Here is a 22,371-nt window from a genome sequence, read left to right on the forward strand (position 1 = left end):
TTGAGTGCAAATAACTCCTCCATGTTTCAGGTTTTAGCTGGATTAGTTAGTGAGTGACAACTGACAACTCTGCTATAACTAGTTGCTGGTTGAAACTTATATATTAATGGTTTTCTTTTCTGCTCATTCATTTGTCTTCCATGACAAGAAGATCGACTCCCCAAAACCAAATTTGTCTTTGTTACTGAATACTGCTCTTTTGCAGGGTTCCTTGAGAGAAGAAAAAAAAAATAGTTCTGTTACTAAATTAATTGCAATCAGCTCTCATGCCACCATCAATGGAAATTGACAACAAGTGTGGGTGGGCTTTCAGTGTCGATTGAGTTATTAGACCTACCAGAAAGATTGGCATTACTTAGTCATGCTCGGCCAGTCCAGACTCAGAGAGTCCACCTTATGTAGGTTCCAGGAATTTGACGGTAGCCTAATGCCGTAAGAACCTGTTTGGACCTACCTGAACTTGCCTATAAAATATCAATATCTAAAAGAGAACAGAGGCATTGAAACTCTCTCTCTCTCTCGTGACCCTTCTTTCTTTAATCTTTTAATTCCCTTTCTAACAAGTCGAATCCTCCGTTCTTCTTCTTATGGATAAGTATGCCTTTGGATGAGCTCAGAAGAATCACTGTGGCTGAACAAATTCAGTCCAAATCCAATCACGAGTTGCAGGCATCCTTATCACACATCCAACTCACTACACTGAGAGTTACAAGTTACAACAATCAACGTACGATACATATTACCTTAGCTTCAGGTTTCACCAGAGGTCCCCTGTTTGATGTCTACTGATGACTGTATGGCCACATTGAAGCATCTGTTTGTATAGTTACCTACAACGAAAAAAAGTACACTTAAATAAAATCAAGGGCAAATTCTGGATTAGTACCCTGTAATTTGGGTTTAGTGCCACTTTTCTCTCCGGACTTTCAACGTGATAATTTAGTATCCAAACTTTTAAAACGTGCCAATTTAATAGTTACCGTTAAACAGTCATTAACCAGCAGTTAAGTGGCATTTGAAAAAACAAATACCTTTCGAGTGTCATCTAATTTTCTTTATGAACCATCCAAATGTTGACCGAAAAATGTATAGTCCCAAATCCTTGCCTCTTCTATTCAAAAAAGTTTGGGTCAATTTTCTTGAATAGAAGAGAAAAGGATTTGAGACTGTTCATTTTTTGTCAACGTTTGGATGGTTAATGAAAAAAATAGATGACACTCGAAGGGTATTTGTGTCTTTTCAAAAGCCACTTAACGATTGGTTAACAATAGGTACTGGATTAACACATTTTAAAAGTCCGGGCATTGAATTAGCGCATCTTAAATTCAAGGAACAAAGCGGCACTAGGCCCAAAGTACAGGGTACTAATCAGAATTTTCCCTAAAATCAAATGTGAATGTTAGAGTTAGAAGAGAGAGAGAGAGAGAGAGAGAGAGAGAGAGAGAGAGAGAAGACAGCCAAATGGTGGGTGTGACACCTTGTGTCAGTCGACACCCTAAAAGATATATTTATATTAAAATGTAAAAGGACAAATCTACCATTTATGTACAAGAGAAAGATAGTACAAAGAATAGATACACAACAAAGAAAAGTAAAAGTACAAAAATAACCCTATAGCTAGATTTCACAGTCTCTACACTCCCCCTCAAACCGATGCCTAGGAATAAGCATCAGTTTGTCCATGAGAAATGATGCCGAGCCCATGTCCATGCTTTAGTCAACAAGTCTACTAGTTGGATCCCAGAGGAGACATGAGGAAGAAATATGGCACCCTCAAGAAGGAGTTCGCAGATGAAGTGGCAATCAACTTCTATGTGTTTAGTGCGCTCATGGAAGACAGGGTTGGATGAAATTTTTATTGCATTGATATTGTCTTCATAGAGAGGGACAGACAATGATGGCTCATTTAGTATTTCAAATAGAAGAGCCCGAAGCCATATGATCTCACTACACATGAAAGACATAGCCCTGCATTCAACTTCAGTGGAAGATTTGGGCACAATAGCTTGTTTCTTGCACTTCCATGAGATAAAAGAGTTGCCTAAGAAAACACACCAACCAGTAGTGGACCGTCGAGTGTCAAGTCATCCAGCCCAATCAACATCCACATAGGCCATAAGACGAATAGGGGATGAGGAAGAGAAATTTATCCCATATGATAGTGTGCCTCGCACATATCTAATGATCTGATGAACTACATATAAATGTGGTTATCTTGGAGAAGACATGAACTGGCTTACTATCTGAACTGCATAAGATATGTCTAGCCAAGTCATGGTGAGATAGGTTAAACTACCCACTAGCTGACAATAAAAGTTGGGATCTTCAAAAGGAGAATCATCTTCTTTGCTGAGTTTCAGGTTCAATTCAGGGGAGTATCCACAATCTTAGAATCACTAAGATTTGGCAGTTTAACAAGAACAACCGCATACTTCTGTTGATTAACAAAGTAGCCATAAGAATTTCTGCTCACTTCAAGTCCCAAGACATATGTCAAAGGCCCCAAGTCCTTCATCTTGAAGGACTCACTGAGTAACTGTTGTAGCCTAAAATTCCTTCTGTGTCATCCCCTGTAATGAGTACATCATTAACATAAAGGAGTAATATCGTTACTCCTTGCTTCCTCCTTAAGATGAATAAGGAATAATCAGAAGGACTCTGGGTAAAGCCAACATCAGTGATGACGGATCTGAACTTCTCAAAGCCCTAGGAGTTTGCTTCAGGCCATAAAGAGACTTCTTCAAATGACAAACAAGCTGCGAGTCTGTACAGTATCTCGAAGGGGGCTTCATATAGACTGTCTCTTTCAACTCCCCATGAAGAAAAGCATTCTTGACATCCATCTGATGGATTGCCCACTGTTTGGCTGCAGATATAGCCATTAGGAGTCGTACAATGGTCATTTTAGCTACAGGAGCAAAGATCTCCTCAAAGTCTATCTCATATTCCTATTTGTAGACCTGTGCAACAAGTCTATCTTTATATCCGTCTATGCTTTCATCAGATTTCAGTTTCACAGAATAAACCCACTGACTTCCTATGAGAGATGTCTTAGGTGGAACTTGGATCAGGTCTCATGTGTCATTCTCAAGAAGGGCTCGAATCTCAAAATCCATAGCATCTTTCCAGTGTGGTTCTGCTACAGTCTGTTGGTAAGGTCTGTGAATGTATGTGGTAGATAAAACAGCAGAAAAGAAGCTATGGCTTGGTGAATAACCATAACGATTATGTGGACGAGAAAATCTAGTGAAATGACGTAAAGTGGGTTTAGGAGGAAGGTCAGGTACACTTACTGAGGTAGCTAGAGTGACCAGATCAGCAACTAGAGGTAAAGCAAATGGGGAATGGAGACTAAAGAAGGTTGTTGCTTCCTGAAAGTTGAACTTAATAGGAAGAACATTCATCCTTTCTAATGCCATTGGAAGACAAAAGGCAACTACACACACTTCCAGAAACCAAAAGAAGTTCGAACCAGAGAAGGAAGAGAAGAGTACCTTTCTGCTGATATCCAAAAAATGCAACTGCATAGTTCTACCGAACTGAAAAGTGGATCATAACCCCTCAAAGATGAAACCAATCCAAACCAAACCAAAGAGATTCAGTAGATCTGCTCTAGGCAACACTAGATCTAAAATTTCAGGCTGATCCGATGTCTCTATAGGGAGATTTGAGAAGAAAAGTGAATCCGATGGCGCAACAGTCTAGAAAACAGTTTTGTAGCCGATCCAGGAAGAGAATTAAAAAAGACACTCAAGAACTTCCAAATACTGCTAGGGAGTTCTTGAATCAGTAGTAGCCAAGATGTTATGCGAAGTTCAGGTTGTGACCTGCTCTGATACCATGTCAGAGTCAGTTCGAAAGTCAAGAGAGAGAGAGAGAGAGAAGACAGCCGAATGGTGGGTGTGACACCTTATGTCAGTCAACCCCCTAAAACATATATTTATATTACAAATGTAAAAGGAAAAATCTACCCTTAATGTACAGGAGAAAGATATTACAAAAAATAGATACACAACAAAGAAGAGTAAAAGTACAAAAATAGCCCTATAGCTAGATTTCACAGTCACTACAACGAAATCAAAGCCTTATCGAAAGGCCCTGTTCTTAACAAATTAACGAGGGTTCATCGCTTTACGCCAGAGTTTGGGTGCATAGAGGCTAAAATTAATGCATATAGATGGTCTCACAAACATAAATAAGTTCTTCAAAGAAGCCTTATTTGTACCATCTCCTTCATGCAAATCCTAAAGAAGCATGTAACCCAAAACTTGATGAGTCCTTCTGAATACTACTAATTAAATAGTGCCTAGTGCAACTCTTTGAATGATGAATAGCAGTGTCTTCAAAAGCAAACCGGACCAGAAAAATTGGAAACCACCTAACTGGTTCCGTTTTACTCCAAAACTGTTTTTTAGCCAAAAACCATTAGTTTGATTAGCGAACTCTGACCTAAGCAATTACAAATAAACCCAAAACTTAGGCTTTTATGCTTATTTCCCGATAACATGAATAAGTATTACTTATTTACTTATTAGTGTGATCTCGGACCAAAATAAGTACTTATTTAAATAAATATTTATTTTTAAACACTCCCAAACTTAACCTAAATCTCTTAATAGGCCTGCAACCACTCCCATTATGGGTGGAACTTGGGCACAATTCAAATTCAGCGAAACCCAAGTGAGTGCAAGTGAGATAAAATTTGTCAAGAGCACTGTCAATGTTTTGCTGTCCACATGCACTCAGACGGCATAGCCCTTTTGCTTTCATGCATAAGCTACTGGCCAAACAATAAAACAAAGGTGATGGTTAGTCATGGATTTGTCTCTACTCTCTTTTTGTGTTGTGCAGAGGCATCATTCTAGGACTGATGGAACCAGAAGAAAATAGAAAAGATCATACAAAAAAACATAATAGGATTTATGTGGTTAAACAATATAACTAAGTCAACATGCAGGAATCAACCCAAATATTAAAAGCACCAAAATGAAACTTTCTCCCCAAAACTATACTCTCTCCAAAGCAACACCTTCACAAATAAATTAATACTTTCCCAAAAAAGCCAAAACAAGACTCCCTGACTCAAAATGTGGCTTATGTACCAAAAAACCGGAACACAAAATGTACCGTTTAGAACTCAAACCCTTGAAAGTATCCGTGGCATTGCCCCTATTTAAGAAACTACCAAAACAATAAATCCACCATTATTTGTCTTGGAATAAAACTCTCTCTCTCTCTCTCGGGCAAAGGGCACGGAGACACATTAAGCATTAATATAGTGGGTGTTTGGCACCGATGTCGTTTTTTGAGAAAATGGCGTTACGTAACTTCTATCTCAGAGAAAACAGTGTTTTAAATAATACTCTCTTGTTTAGTACCGTTTTTTCAGAAAAATATTATTCCAAATCATGTCTTGGAAATCGGGAAAGTGTGGCCAAGAGAAATGCCAAATTCAAAGTTTTCTGAGAAAATGGCGCATTGCTGCCAACGGTGTAATGATTTGGCATCAATGTGGCATCATCATGGACGTTGGATATGAGATCGGATCTTCTGTTCACATAGGGCACCTCGCACTTACATCTTACCATGCATTGGAAACATCTCCTGAACTTATAAGTTACTAGCAAGGACCCGTGCAATGCACGGGAAATGAAAGATTTAATAATTTTATTTTTCATTCAATGTTGATTTATAAAAAATAATTATTGTTAATTGAATATAAACAAATATATTTTAATAAACTTAGTTTTATTAATAATTTGTATTCTTTTTATTATTTTTAAATGAAATTTTGATTAATTTTAAATAAATAAAAATAATTATAAAATCTAACATTTTTATTAATTCCACTAATAATTAACAATTATATAGGAATGGCAACGGGGTGGGTTCAGGGCAGGGCACCCCATCCCTTTCCTTTCCCCATAGTCAAGACACTCTACCCCATCCCGGCCCCGTCCCCAATGTCACGTGGGTTCAGGGCAAAGTAACCACTCCTCAATGTCGGGCGAATTCAGGGGCAAGGCAGCGCACTTCTCATCAAGGATGGAGAATCCTCGAATTTCCCTACCCCGTCCCCAGTATTGGGGGGGTTCATTTTCTAACATTATAATATTTTGTTCCCCCATTTTATTTGGTTACTGATGGAGGATGATTTGACCCGACCTTTGAAATGATGACATGTGGACTTGGCTCATCACGGGCAACAACTCAGCATCATAGCCTGATCATGGCTAAGTAATGAGCCCATAGAGCAACTCGTTATATCATAGTTCGTTGTAAGAGGAGCTCGCTACAACACAAGCTCCGGGTCCCCCCGAGCTACCCCGAAGGGGATACTCCAAGATTGCTTCAGCTCGCGAGCTAGGGAAACCAGCTCGCTCTAGCCCTTCAGCGAATAAGTCACCCCAGAGAACAACCTTAGTAAGGGTAACCCCGAAGTATTCCTAAGCTCGCTACTAAGTAGCTCGCGAATGAGCAACACGAACGTTTCTCAGGAAGCTTCTACCTGACAAACTGTACCGATCAAACCGCGCCACGTCTCTTGACTGACGGCGCAGTCCCTGTCCTTTCGACAGCTTGCACCCACGTTTCTCAGCAAGCGGAGGCATGCCTGCCCCTTTAAGACGTGTCACTCATCCAAGCAAGAGGTACGTTGCAATGATTACCTGCGCAGTCCTGGCAAGTAACGGCTGTGGTAGGGGCCCAGTGGCGGTTACGCCCGATTTGACAATAATTCCCCTATAAAAGCCCTTGAGGCAAGGAAGAAGGGGATTCCTCTCATACTTTTGAATACTTCCACACTCTCATATTCTCCACCTGAGTCTTTACTTGCTCGCGAGCTAATCTCTCGAGCACAATGATAAAGCGCGACCTACACTCTTAGCTTTCGCACTCTTCTTTCTCCTTCCCCAACATTCTGACTTAAGCTTCGGAGTATTCCCACCGGGTAAATCCCCGGGAATCCTTCTTTTTCATCTTCTCAGGTGCCGTCCGTTGTCAACAAGGAGCCGGTCAGCAACCAATTAGGAGTGCCCGGATCGTGCGCCGTCTGTGGGAAACACTTCTAAAAGCCTCCCTCCAAGTTTTACAGCACTTTTCTCCCAAAAACTTAGCATTCTTCATGGCTTCTTCCAGCAATGCCGGACGTGGCAACAACCAGAACGCTAGTGGGGAGCAGCCCCTGCTTCCCACTGTCTGCATTGGACAGTTTACCGTCCCCCTCACTGTGGACGGAGTCCCCAGTCTGAATGTGCCTCTTATAGTGGCACCCACCATTGCTCTGCTCCCTTCTACTATAGGAGTAACCTTTACTGAACCCTCGGTTGTGCCCCCAACGGCCAACCTGAACCAACTAGAGGACTTAGTGCAAAGCATGCGGGCCATGCAGGCTCAAATGTAACAGTTCCAATAGTTTCAACTCTACCAACAACAGGTGTGGCACCAAGTTTCCCAGTACCAGTACTAGCAACAGTTTCCCTCTCTGCCTCAGGCCCAGATGTCGGTTCCACCTCGGCACCCACCCGCGAAGCAGGACAAACCAACCCGCCAGAGTGAGCGGCCTCGTCGGGAAGAAGCCTCCCAGGTCCAAGATCCAGCCAAGAGCCGTGCCTCTTCCCATGGCAAGAAAGAGAGGCCGGCTGCCATATCGGCACCCACCTCGCAGCCTGTGGGCGGGTCAGGGGCCTCTCACCCAACAAAGCCCGTGTCACCACAACCTTCGTAGTTCGAGCTCCCGTTAGAAGACAACCCGTTCGAGGTCCTAGTAGCGGGCTATAGACAGGGCCCTTCGGTCCAGAGTCGTCACCAGCAGTCCGAGCCTATTGAGCTCGGCAACACCGAGGTATCGAGCACCAACGCTGAACCGGCAAAGCAGCAGCGAAGGCGCCGACGAGCTCGCCGAACTGCTTCCAGGGCTTCTCCCGAGCTCAAAGGAAAGGAGGAGGTGTGCTCGGCTGAAGTGAAAGCCACCCCCCTCCTCTCGGTTTCTTCCCCGTTATCTCTAGAACTCCTTGTTGTCCCCATGCCAAAGGATTTCAAGCACCCTCCTCTAGACAAGTATGATGGGTCTTTCGATCCAAATGACCATGTGGACACCTTCTAGTCCCAGATGCACCTGGCACGGGCTAGCGAGTCTTGCATGTGTGTGGCCTTTTCCACTACCTTCAAAGGAGTGGCCCACACCTGGTACTGGAACCTCGCACCAAGATCAATAAGAAGTTGGGCGCAGTTCGTGCAGGTCTTCACCTCCCACTTCGTCCCCAGCAAGAGATGCCTGCGAACTCAAGAAAGCTTCCTCGGCATAGTGCAAAAGGAAGGGGAGTCCATCTGGAGCTACATCAAGCGGTTCAATGACGCTTGCTTGCAAATACCCGACCTGGATCCCGCGGTACGCCTCACTGCAGCCAAGCGAGGTATCACCCATAAGAAGTTCAAGTGGCACGTAGTGGTAAACCAACCCAAAACCGTAACCGAGTTCCTTAAGCTCGCAGATAGGTTTATTGGGACTGAGGAGGAGATCAACCAGAAGGGCGAACAAGCCCCAGAAAAAAGAAAGAGGGAACCAGAACCTCCGTCCCAGGGAGACAGCAGGAAGAAGAAGGACATAGCTCGGGGGGCGAGGCCAATTCAACCCTCCCGAGCCCCAGCAGCAGACAAGGACTGCACGCCCCTCAATACAAAATGGACTGAGATCCTCATGGCGATCAAGGATGCCCCGTATGTGAAGTGGCCACCTCGGCTGAAGGCCGACCCTAGGACCCGGAACAAAAATTTGTATTGTAGTTTTCATAAAGATCACGGTCATAGTACCGAGAGTTGTAAAAACCTCCATGATGAGATAGAAGAGCTCATCCGTTGTAGATATTTACGAAATTTTGTACAAAATAATAATAGTAATAATAATAATAAAGCAGGTCGACAGGGGGAGCAAGGAAGAGACGCCCCCAAATCTAGGCGACAAGCGGAGCAACCGCAGAAGCAGCCCCCCGAAGAAAGACTAGTTCGGGGGATCATCCACGTCATAGTCGGAGGATCGATTGTGGTGGGTTGCACTTCAGCAGTAGCTCGCGCATCAGCTCGTGAATCCAGCAGGGAAGAGCAGAACCCTCCAAAATGGCCAAGGACAGAAGACCCCATCTTCTTCACAGAGGACGATGGGCACGGAGTCCACTACCCCAATGACGACCCCTCGTCATAAAGATTAGGGTCAACGACTTCGAAGTCAAGCGAGTCCTCGTTGATTCAGGCAGTTCGGCGGATATCCTCTTCAAAGCGGCCTTCAACAAAGTCCAGCTTCAAGAGAGCGACCTAAAGCCCACAAACACTCCTCTGGTCGGCTTCAGCGGAGAGGAAGTTCGGCCCCTAGGAAGAGTAACAGTACCTGTGGAAGTCGGCACCTGGCCTAGCATTGTAAGGCTCAACCATGACTTCTTGGTAGTCGCAACCCCCTCCCCATACAACACCATAGTAGGTCGGCCGATTACCCATGCCTTATGGGTTGTGGTGTCCACCTACTACTTGGCCATGAAATTCCCCACGGACTTCGGCATCGGGGTAGCACGGGGTGACCAGCTTGAGTCTCGCAAGTACTATGTTGCCGCCCTTAAGGGAAAAGGTAAGGTGGCCGACGGCCTCGAGCTGGAGCGACCTGCAGAGCAGTGCGAGGAACGAGCTGCGCCCACGGAGGAGACTATCTCCATTGCGATCTCGGCAGAGGACCCTACCCGAATGCTTCAGATCGGCGCTTCCATCAAGGAGCCCTTGCGGTCCGAACTGGTACGCTTTTTACTTAAGAATATAGATGTTTTTACTTGGTCCGCGGCAGAAATGCCCGGTATAGACCCCGACATTATAACTCATAATCTTAATATTGATCATGTAGTTAGGTCTGTTAAGCAAAAGAAACACAACCTAGCCCCAGAGCGGTGGAGGGCAGTCGACGAGGAGGTCAGGAAGCTCCTTGCAGCCGATTTTATCAGGGAAGTCCATTACACGAGCTGGGTGGCCAACCCCGTTCTGGTGAAAAAGGCTAACGATAAATGGTGCATGTGCGTCGACTACACCGACCTGAACCGAGCTTGCCCAAAGGACTGCTTCCCACTCCCTAGGATTGACCGCCTAGTGGACGCGACCTTGGGGCATGAGTTGCTGGGCTTTTTAGACGCCTACTCGGGCTACAATCAGATCAGGATGGACCCAGCAGACGAGGAGAAAACTACCTTCATAACCGAGCTCGGCCTGTACTGTTACAAGGTCATGCCCTTCGGGTTAAAAAATGTCGGGGCGACCTTCCAAAGACTTGTAAATAAACTGTTTGATCCATTAATTGGCCAAAAAGTGGAGTGTTATGTAGATGACATGGTCGTCAAAGCCCAACTTTTCTTGTGATTTAATACAAGACTTGAACTTAGTTTTTGAAATTCTGCATAAATTTAGTATGAAGTTGAACTCGAATAAGTGTGTCTTTGGAGTCGCTTCAGGTAAATTCTTTAGGGTATATTGTGAACTGGCGTGGCATCGAGGCCAACCCGGACAAGATAAAGGCCATCTTAGATATGAGACCACCTTGGAAAGTGAAGGAGGTTCAGAGGTTGAACGGCAGGATAGCCACTCTGAGCCGCTTCATGTCCAAATCGACAGACCGCTGCCTGCCTTTCTTTAAGGCAATGAAAAGCAAAGGGTTCGAATTGACCCAAGATTGTCAGCTCACGTTTGACGAGCTCAAAAGGTACCTCGCCAGTATTCCGGTTTTAACCCAACCCGAAGAGGGCGACGTTTTAGAGCTGTACCTCTCGGCCAACGACGAAGTGGTCAGCTCGGTACTAATAAAGGAAGTAGATCGGGTCCAATGGCCTATCTACTACATTAGTAAAGTGTTGCAGGGAGCAGAGACAAGATATCCAGAGATAGAAAAATTGGCCTACGCACTGGTTATCATGGCCCAAAAGCTCCGCCCGTACTTCCAATCCCATACTGTTGTCGTCCTCACCAACAAACTTCTGAGGCAAGTCTTACTCAAGCCCAAGGTCTCCGGTCGACTGACGAAGTGGTCCGTTGAGCTCAGCGAGTACGATCTCCAATATAAGCCGCGAACTGCGATCAAAGCCCAAGCCTTAGCAGATTTTGTTGCAGAATGCACTTTCGGCTCCGAAGTCCCCAGGCCTGTTGAGCACGAGGCCCCCAACTCGGGCAAGCCCGAAGCTCCCAGGCCGGTCGAGTATGAGCACCGTGAGGTTGCAGCCAGTATGGAATCTCTCCTAGTTAGGCCGAGCGCGAACTGGGATGAGGAGCCCTGGATCCTTCACGTAGATGGCTCCTCGAACCAGTAGGGCAACGGAGCCAGAATAGTCCTACATGGCCCAAGCGGCACAAAGTTGGAGTACGCACTACGCTTCGAGTTCGCGGCATCCAACAATGAAGCAGAGTACGAAGCATTGATAGTTGGGCTAGCTCTAGCCAAAGAAATGAAAGCCAAACACATTATCATCTACAATAACTATCAGCTCGTGGTCAATCAGGTCACAGGAGAATACGGCTCTTAAAGCGTTGATAGTTGGGCTAGCTCTAGCCAAAGAAATGAAAGCCAAACACATTATCATCTACAATAACTATCAGCTCGTGGTCAATCAGGTCACAGGAGAATACGAAGCTCTTAAACTGACCATGATTGCTTACTTAGCAAAAGTACAGGACGCCCTGCTCAACTTCCAGTCAAACTTCATCAAGCAAATCCCAAGGTCAGAGAACGTTGAGGCCGACACCCGGTCCCAGTTGGCCAGCACCAGTGATAACACCATGAGGACCGTGTACATAGAGGACCTGCCTCGGCCTAGCATTCTCGGGGCGGGGGGGCAGAGGAAGTTGCTCCCGTTGTTCAAGCAGAGCTGACCTGGATCGACCTGCTCCCGAGCTTCCTGCTACACGGGACCCTCCCTGTGGACCGCAATGCCACCAGAAGGATAGAGCGTTAGGCGACCAAATACGTCATAATAGACGAACGATTGTATCGAAGATCCTACACACTCCCCTACCTGCGCTGCCTGCGACCTTCCGAAGCCGAGCTTGTACTCCCCGACACTCATGAAGGCCTATGCGGCGGACACTTGGGGGGCAGGGACCTCGCCCAAAAAACACTACAACAAGGGTACTACTGGCCAACAATGAAAGCAGATGCCACCGAACTCGTCAGAAAATGCGACAAGTGCCAGAAGCACGCCAACATCCATCACCAGCCCACTGCAGACCTCAAATACCTCACCAGCCCGTGGCCTTTTGCACAGTGGGGTATCGACATACTTGGGTCGTTCCCACCAGCGACAGGCTAGAGGAAGTTCCTAGTGGTAGCAGTGGATTATTTCACCAAGTGGGTAGAAGCTGAACCTCTTGTAACAATTACAGCCCGAAACGTCCAGAACTTCTTTTGGAAGAACATAGTGTGTCGCTTTGGTTTACCTCGGGTGCTAATCTCTAACAACGACAAGCAGTTCAAGGACATAAAATTCCAAAACTGGTGCCAAGACATGGGGATACAACAGAACTTCACTTCGGTCGCACACCCTCAAGCGAACGGTCAAGCAGAGGTTACGAACAGAGCTATTCTTCGTGAACTGAAAGCGCGCCTAGATCGAGCTAAAGGACTATGGGCAGACGAGCTACCCAACGTTTTATGGGCCTATCAAACCACAAAGAAGATCGCCACAGGAGAAACTCCATTCAACCTCACCTATGGCACCAAAGCAGTCATCCCAGTTGAAATCGAGATTCCCTCGTTACGACTAGAAGCCAACGACGTTAAGGCAAATGAAGATGAGCTACGTACCAACCTCGACCTACTCGACGAAGTAAGGGACCTCGCATATATTAGGACTGCAACTTACCAACAAAGAGTAGCCCGATACTATAACGCCAGGGTCAAGAAGCGGAACCTCCGCGTTGGTGACCTGGTCCTTCGGAAAGTTATGGTACCTGAGCTCGGCGTTGGCAAGCTCAGACCGAATTGGGAAGAGCCTTACCAAGTGAAATGATTTCTCGAGGAAGGAACATACGAGTTCGATACCCTCGAAGGGAAACAAGTACCTCGGGCATGGAATATTGTCAACTTAAGGCGATATTAGCTATAACTAGTGAGTAGACCATGAGTCACTCCTAGAGCTTAAGGGCCAAAATGCCGAGCTTACACGACCTCGGCGCGATGAGACCCAATCACCTCTATGGCATGGGCGAACTACTGAGTAGACCATGAGTCACTCCCGGAGCCTAAGGCAAAAATGTCGAGCCAACACGACCTCGGCGCAACAAGACCCAACCGCCTCCACGGCATGGGCAAACTTCAAGGGCAGACTATGTCACCCCCTCAGCCTAAGGGCTAAAACACCAAGCTAACAAAGACCTTAGCATCAGGAAAGACTTAGCCGCTTCAGTAACGAAGGCAAAGTATGGAATATCAAAGGCGTAGTTAGCTCGGGTTTAAACCCCATGGAGCATGGCTCGTCTCGGCACATTGGCTAAACCAAAGTATAGGCAACAAACGTGTAGTTTGGGCATACATTGTGACCACTCTGTGGTATACTATAGAGATGCCTTAAGCATAATTTCCGAAAGGTCTTATTTTGGGCATATAGCCCTAACAACTCGAAGTGATGAGATCGCTTTATCAAAAATAAAAAGAGCACACCTTACTTGGAAGAAAAGGGAAATTTCATTATTGTCTCAATAAAAAAAAACAAACAAACAACAAAGTAGCAACCAAGCTAAAAAGCTCAAAAAAGTGATAGAAAATAAAAGGGCACAACCACCCAGCAAAAGATTCTTTCAAGACCGTGTATGGCGGTGTTTACCTGCCAACAAGAGATTGGAGTCAAAGGATAACAAAAAAGGAAGGAAAGATGAAGGAGAAGAGAAGGACCACTTACTACCATACAGTGAGAGGCGGCAAGATCCCCAGGCTCCATTGCCCCCGACTTAGAAACCTCTTCGTTGCAGATCGCTCTCCGGCTCCTCCGATGAGCCACAACGAAGTCATTTACGCCCTCCCAGTTCCCCACTGGGAGCCGCGGATAGGGAAACGACCGAGAAGGACCCGAGGGGACTACCCCTTGTTGCGGGAGCTCGCCCTCCTCGAGGCTAGCCCCGTTGGCACCTCCTTCGGATGGGGGTGGCGGAACTTCGGGCGACGGAGAGGTGAAGCCTGGCTAAGCAGACCCGAACTCGGTACCCCTAGAGGGGGGAGTCTGGTCAGGGCGCGACCTCTTCACTTTGCGCCTTTGGTTGCTTGAAAGAAGACGGCGCGAGTCAACACCAGACATGATGGCTGCCAAGAAGAAACCATAAGGTATTAGTTCGATAAGAACAAAGTATATGTATATACACAATATTGTGACAAGGTACTACGCGACCTAAAGAGGCAACCTACCTGGGCTCAGGCCGGCATGCATGAGCTTCTCCTCGGTCAAGTAGTCCAAACAGAGGATTCCTACTGATGCCCAGGACAACATCATTTTTGGAGTTTCAGAGTCCAGCTCGACCGCGGAGTCCTAGATGGTGCCCCTCCAAGAAGTAGGGAAGGGCCACCCCTCGGGGTTGCGGATCAAAAAATAATCCCGCTTCCAGGCGGGAATTTTATTCGGTAGCTCATATAAGAGCTTGTAGCCACGACGGGGGGAGAGGTAGTAAAGATGCCTCTCCGGTGGAGCCCCGGGGGTGGCATTCTTTATACAGAGAATAGCAGAAAAGATGTCAAGGTCCAAAGGAAGACAATATTCATAGCACAAGGATATAGTCCCAACCATGTTCCGAATGGTGTTGGGATGAAGCTGATAGTAACGTTAAAATGGTTTAGCACCTCCTCTATCAAGGGGTGTAGGGGGAGACGCAGGCCAGCCTCGAGCTGCTCTTGGTACATGACTATCTCGTTGGGGTCGTGCTCCCACGGGAAGTTGCCAGTGGGAAGGCAGTAGACAAGGTTCCTAGGGAGGTGAAAATAGCTTATTAGAGACCTAAGTCTCCCTGCTGTCATAGAGGAAGGGTCGAAAGTATCAGGTTCCCTTCCCCGAGAAGTGGAGGCTCCGTCACCGAAGGCTTGCCGATCCCCGGGACATGTTCCCAAGCTCCCCCCGAGCCCGAGGGAGCATCATCATCCTAGCAACCGCATGGGTGGTGAGTATGGTGTGGGTACCCAGACATGGTTGACAGTAATCGAGATTCACCGGAAAAGACGAGACAAAGTAAACTGAGGAACTCGAGTAGACTTGACAGATGTGCGACCTCAGAATCCGAGACAACAAGATGGCGTGAGGGGAAGTGAGACCCAGAGGGCCTTCCTATTTATAGTCTCTGCGCCTCCGAATCAACGGCCCGGATTAAGACAAATCTGACGGTTCGCAGGTGTGCTGACCGCACGCCTTCTGAAACCGAAAAGCGAATGTTTGCACGTCTCCCATGATTGAGGTAACGACGGTTGCACGACATCCAGAGTTAAGAGCCACCTCAGCATGTTTTAGGAATAAGAAAGGTCAGAAAATCTCCCGATTCCCGCGAGCGCATTTAATGTGAGCAGTCAATCAAGTTTGAATTTTGGTCAAATCAGTCCATCATACTTCACGAACTCCTTGCGCTAAGGCAACACTCTTAGCTCGAGGAGTGGGGGGCAATTGATGGAGGATGATTTGACCCGACCTTTGAAATGATGACACGTGGATTAGACTCAGCACGGGCAACAACTCAGCATCATAGCCTGATCATGGCTAAGTAACGAGCCCATAGAGCAGCTCGGTATATCATAGTTCGCTGTAAGAGGAGCTCGCTACAACACAAGCTTCGGGTCCCCCCGAGCTACCTCGAAGGGGATACTCCAAGATTGCTTCAGCTCGTGAGCTAGGGAAACCAGCTCGCTCCAGCCCTTAAGTGAATAAGTCACCCCAGAGAATAGCCTTAGTAAGGGTAACCCCGAAGTATTCGTAAGCTCGCTACGAAGTAGCTCGCGAATGAGCAGCACGAACGTTTCTCAAGAAGCTTCTACCTGACAAACCATGACGATCAAACTGCGCCACGTCTCTTGACTGACGGCGCAGTCCCTGTCCTTTCGACAGTCTACATCCACGTCTCTCAGCAGGCGGAGGCGTGCCTGCCCCTTTAAGACGTGTCACTCATCCGAGCAAGAGGTACGTTGCAACGATCACCTGCGTAGTCCTAGCAGGTAATGGCTGCGGCAGGGGCCCAGTGGCGGTTACGCCCGATTTGACAATAACTCCCCTATAAAAGCCCTTGAGGCAAGGGAGAAGGGGATTCCTCTCAGACTTTTGAATACTTCCGCACTCTCATATTCTCAACTTGAGTCTTTACTTGCTCGCGAGCTAATCTCTCGAGCACAGTGATAAAGCGCGACCTACACTCTTAGCTTTCGCACTCTTCTTTCTCCTTCCCCAACGTTCTGACTTAAGCTTCGGAGTATTCCCACCGGGTAAATCCCCAGGAATCCTTCTTTTCCATCTTCTCAGGTGCCGTCCGTTGTCAACAAGGAGCCAGTCAGCAGCCAGCTAGGAGTGCCCGGATCGTGCCGCATCAGTTACTAATTATAATAATAACAATAACTAAAATTTTATACTTTTTGGTAATTGTTAAATATAATTCTCAATTTTATAAAATTAGTTAAAGAGTTTTCAATTTCTATAAAATGTTGTTAATGAGTTAATTAATAACAATATTTATTAATTTTTGATAATTTACTAACCATACTAATAAGAATATTTAATTTTTAACCATATTTATTAACTTTTGGTAATAACACTATTTAATACTCATTGAATATGGGTGGGATTAAATATTAATATGAATATTTTAAATGAGGGAGAATGGATATAGATTGGGGGGATGCATTTTAGAAATTGATTAGGGCAAGAGTGGGGCAACATGATACTTTCCTATTGGTTTAAATGAGATACCTTAGGAGAGAGATTATAGGAATATTTTTAGATAGTTGGGTGACATGACTTAACGGGAGTGGAAAGGGGAGAGGAGAGAAAGTCAAAGAGAATGCAGGGTGGGGATAATGGAGCAAGGAGAGGCATGGTGACGGGAACCCATATTTTGTTAAGCGAAAATTAAACAATAGACCCAAATTGATACAACCCGAGTTGGTGGGTTTTCACCAGTGGCCAATTGGTTTTGAGTGACAATCTACAGACTTGATCAGATTGATTTGGTTGGCGAAATAGCTTGCAACTGAACTGAATCTATCATTGAACACTCCTAATTTCAACTAAATTTATAGTCTAATCTCTAATAAATAACAATAGTTTAATCTCCAATAGTTATTGAAATTTATAGAAAATGCACACAATCATTGAAAATAAGTTTATAATGAAAATATAATAGATATATAATAAAGATACAATAATTACAAAAATATAATAAATAATGAAAATATACTAAATTAGTCAATAAATAGTGAAATCTTAAATAATATTTTAATCTTTAATAAGTATTAATTTATAAATTATAAAAAATATATAATTACTAAAAATAAATTTATAACAAAAATACAATAAAAACGATAAATTAAATTTTAAAAGTTAAATAATAGTTGTTTAATCTCCAGTAATTATTGATATATTTCTATTAAATAACAAAAATAAAAATAAATTTATAAAAAATACAATAAATATGATAAATTAAATTTCAAAAGTTAAATCATAGTTGCTTAATATCCAATAATTATTGATATATTTCTATTAAATAAGTAAAATAAAAATACATTTGTAAATAATTATTGAAAGCATATTTATTAAAAAATAGTAAATAATTACTGAAAATAAAATAAATATTAAATATAGTATATATAAATATATAATGAATATACACTTTTATTGTAAAAACATTACTAATAAATATAGTTTTTTTGATAGTTATTTTCTATAATTATTAATTGATATAAGTGAAATTAGTTATTTACATTATTATTTAGTTATTGAAATAATATTGTTATTTAAATTCTTAAAAAATTAATTATTTATTTATTGAATTTAATAATCCATAAATTTATAATTGTACTATTATTACATAATTCGTTATTAATTTTGTATAATATTAAATTATTATTAATAAGAATATTATGAATTCTATTATAATTATTTGTCTACTTTTAAGATTTTTTTAAATTTATTACATAATTTTGTTATTTTAACTATTTAAAATTTTGTCCTGTTAAATATTTTGTTATTGAAATACTTTAATAATATGTAAAATGTTTTAAATTTTTTATTATTTGAATTTTATTTATTTTAATGTTATTACATAATATTAAATATTTTGTTATATTATTTAGCCTTTTTAATGTTTTTATTTAAGATTTTTAGTTATTGAAATATTTAAATAATGTTTTATTTTCTAATGTTAATTTTTTTATTATTTGAATAACATTTAAATTGAATAATTCATAAAATTATAATTTGAAGCAAGGAGAGGGTTGCTGACATGGAAGGACCATATATAATATAGATCATTGTTGAAAATGTTGCTGCCAACACTGATACCAAACAAAAATAGTGTTGTTTTCTCATCAGAAAACGCTTATGCGGCAGCACCGGTTCCACATAAAAAATAAGCATCGTTTTTTAAGAAAATATTGCTTACAACTCCACATGCCCCACATCGTTTTTATGAGAAAACGATACAATGTTCCCAACACCGATGCCTAACACCTACATAGTGAAGGGAGTTATCAATTATAACACTTTTTCAGATTTCAATCATCATCATCATCATCATCATCATTTAAGCTTTATCCGGAATATGGAGCAGGGAACGGATTAGCTGAACTTGATAGTTGTGTTTCGGGCTGTGGGATCAATCGTAATGTCACACGCCAGATAGAAAGTGCATATGGCCCACAACTTATGACTGGCATGGGGCGTTATGACTGATCCTACAGCCTGAAACACAGCTATCAAGTTCAACTAACCCGTTCTATGTTCCACCATTTCATTTTGCTCAGTCCCATATCTATTTTTCAGTCCCTCATTTTATTTTTTATATCAAATCCAATGTAATGAAAATCATGAACCATAAGATTTGCAACAATTATAATTGAATCCACTCCTAGGTTCTTTATAATTAGGTCATTTCTATTTCTATCCTTTTTATTTGTCCTATTCATGCATTTTAACATTTGCATTTCTATCAAATTTATTTTATTTTTAATATTTCTTGATTATTCAACACTCTACCCCATATACAATGTTACCATCCTTATATTATATAAAATTTTTTATTTAGCTCAAGTATCATTCTCTTATCAATAAGATTTAGAGCTATCAATGGGTCGTGTCTGATATGGAATAGGGTGTGCCAATCCCATTCTAATTATTAATCAGTTCTATAAGATAGACCTAGAACCAAACCAATTATTAGTTGTGGTAATCAAGAACCTAATTATACTTGACATATATAATTAGTTATAACTATAACAACTTAAAAGTTCATTTTTTTTATATAATATGACCTTAATAAAGATAACAATAAAATAGTAAACTATTTATATGTTGATAAAAAAAAGTGTTTTATTTATTTTACTTTTTTAATGATTAAATTCAATTTTTTATAAATGTCACTTAAATATTTAAAATAATTAAATATCAGTAAATATATAAAATTAGGCTATACTCATAATTAAATTAATCTATACTTAACTTTTTTAGTCATTAACTAAATTAATCTAAGCCCAAATTCTGGGTTTAAGACTTTGGATTAGGCTTGGATTAATCCTTATCCTGAGCCAACCGACCTAAGTTGCATGCATTGTAACATTCGTAATTGGACTAGATCAAAGTCACCAAACCAAGTGCACCATGCATGCATTATTTTTAGGTTTTTTTAACTACCTTTAGATAATATTGAAGCTAAAGGAACTATGAGGGATGGGCCACCCACATTGTGTAGCTTGATGAACCAAAAAATTAAAAATGTCGGGCTAAATTTTGATAATGTATTGGCAGTTTTTAAGATTTTTTGGCCTATCCCAACCCGCACCTTAAGTGTAATAATATGTGTATAGGCTTATAGGATTGCATGTGTTAATTATAAAACTATGATTTTTTTACAAATTAAAATTTTTATTTAATTATAGTCTAATATAAAAAAGTATATATATATATATATATATATATATATAATATTTCTATATCTATTAATATAAAATTTGTTATCTAAATATTATATAAAAATATTTACCATATATGCATATAACTTCCAAGTTGAGCTTATTAGGGTTATTTATCTTGGGTCCTATCCGCTAAAGCCATCATTGGACTCCAAAAGTTTGATACCTAATTAGATTTCGAATCTGATTATCCCTAATAATGTGTGGGCTTGGTGCATATCTCAGGTAGACCGAACTCAAAAGAAAATAATTACTTGAGCATGAAAATTTATAGATCTAATTGGGTTAGGTTAAGTTATAAACGATTTGTTACTTTTTATTATTAATTTCAATTATCCTACCAATACTATTTTTTATTAGTTACTAAATAAAACCTTGGGGTGAGCATTCAGTTTATTCAGTTAAAAATCAAATTCAATAAACCAAAATTTTAAAAACTGAACTAAAAAATAGAAAATCAAATTTTTTTATTCGATTTTTGTTTATTTCGATTAAAACTGAATTTTAATAATATATACTCTATTATATATATTATAACATATAATATATATTATATATTATGAAATCAAATTTAATTCTATTATATTATATCTTACATATTATATATCATATATTACATATAATAATAAAAAGTTTGGTTAATTTGGTTAACTGAATTTCCAATTCTAATAACTAAAACCGAAAATTGATTTGACCAAAAAAAAAACAAACAAAAAAAAACATAAACCAAAATTCAGTTTTATCAAATGGTGCTCACCCCTAATAAAACCTATTAAAATTTAATTATCCTATAAATAATTTATACTTGGGCTTGGTGTAGATCTGAGCTAAACCTAACTTAGAAGAAAATATTTGCTTGAGCTAAGTTATAAATGATCGTCCCTAAGTAGGAGTCTTATGACATTATGCAAATGGTTTAATTTTTATTTTTCATAATCTTTTACTTTTTATATTTATTTTAATTATCCTATTAAATTATATTTTAGTTTTTATAATTTATGAACTACTAGTTAATTTTTATTAATTTCATAACTTTTAATAATTGCTAGATAAAAAACATGCTAACTTTTTATATTTTTATTAACTTTAGTAATTTTATTAATTATAGTTATTAGGATTCAAATTATATATAAATTGCATGTTATAGGTTTCTAGACAAACCAGGACCATTTTAATATTGCATTTATTAATAAATAAAATATTTAGGCAGATTTATTTATTTCATGTTTTCCCAATCTTTCTTTGAGCTTAACCTTAACCTTTACAAAAAGAAAAAATAAAAAAAGAAAATCCTTTTAAATTAATCAACTCTTTGTTGGAGGGTCTAACAAATCATTGCTACCAAGACAAAGATCTGAATTGCAATGGAATATATCTGGAATTGATTTCTTGGTTGGTTGATGTTGGTTTTGATTGTAAGTCTGCAGTTTTTTGTTTTTTTCTTACCTTAATGGTGTGAGGAGGGGTTGTTGATGGACTGATATCCAAAAATATCTATATCTATATATATAATAAAATTGGATGGTTAATACTATTAATTAATAAATAGTGATAATGGTGTAAGGAGGGGTTGCTTAATACTGTTAATTAATAAATACATAATTTTTAATAAATACAGTTAATACTATTAATTAATAAAAATAATGTTTATTATTAAAAATATTATAATTATTAATATTGTAAATTTTAAAATATAGTAATTATTATTATTCTCTCTCTCTAATAGTGTAAATCTTTATTAAGATAAGCAATGATTACATTTTTATATTTTTAAATAAAAGAAAATAGGGAAACACAAAAAAATGAGAAATTAGATAAATAGCTTCTCTCAAAAAAGTAATTTTGATGGTAATATTTTTTAACTTTTTGTAATTTATCATATTTATTAGAAATCATGTTAATTCATTTTTGGTAATTTCTTGGATAATTTTTGGTAATTATGGCAAAATTATAGGTACTTTATTTTTGGTTAATTTCTTGGCTAACTTCTCTTCATTAAATGTAATTTTTTTTTGCTATTTATATCTTAAATTTAATTACAGTTTAAAATTTAATTATATTACTTATAGTTTCAAATATAATTTAAATTATAAATTACATTAATAAACAATGTTAATTAATGAACAATTCCGTCTTCCTCAGATTCTATGGGTGATATGCTTTTCAATCTCTCATTTTGAAATCTAAAAAAAAAAATCACCCAAACTGCTTCTATA

Source organism: Nelumbo nucifera, chromosome 3 (assembly GCF_055504915.1).
Source record: "Nelumbo nucifera cultivar China Antique chromosome 3, China Antique-T2T, whole genome shotgun sequence".
Taxonomy (NCBI): domain Eukaryota; kingdom Viridiplantae; phylum Streptophyta; class Magnoliopsida; order Proteales; family Nelumbonaceae; genus Nelumbo; species Nelumbo nucifera.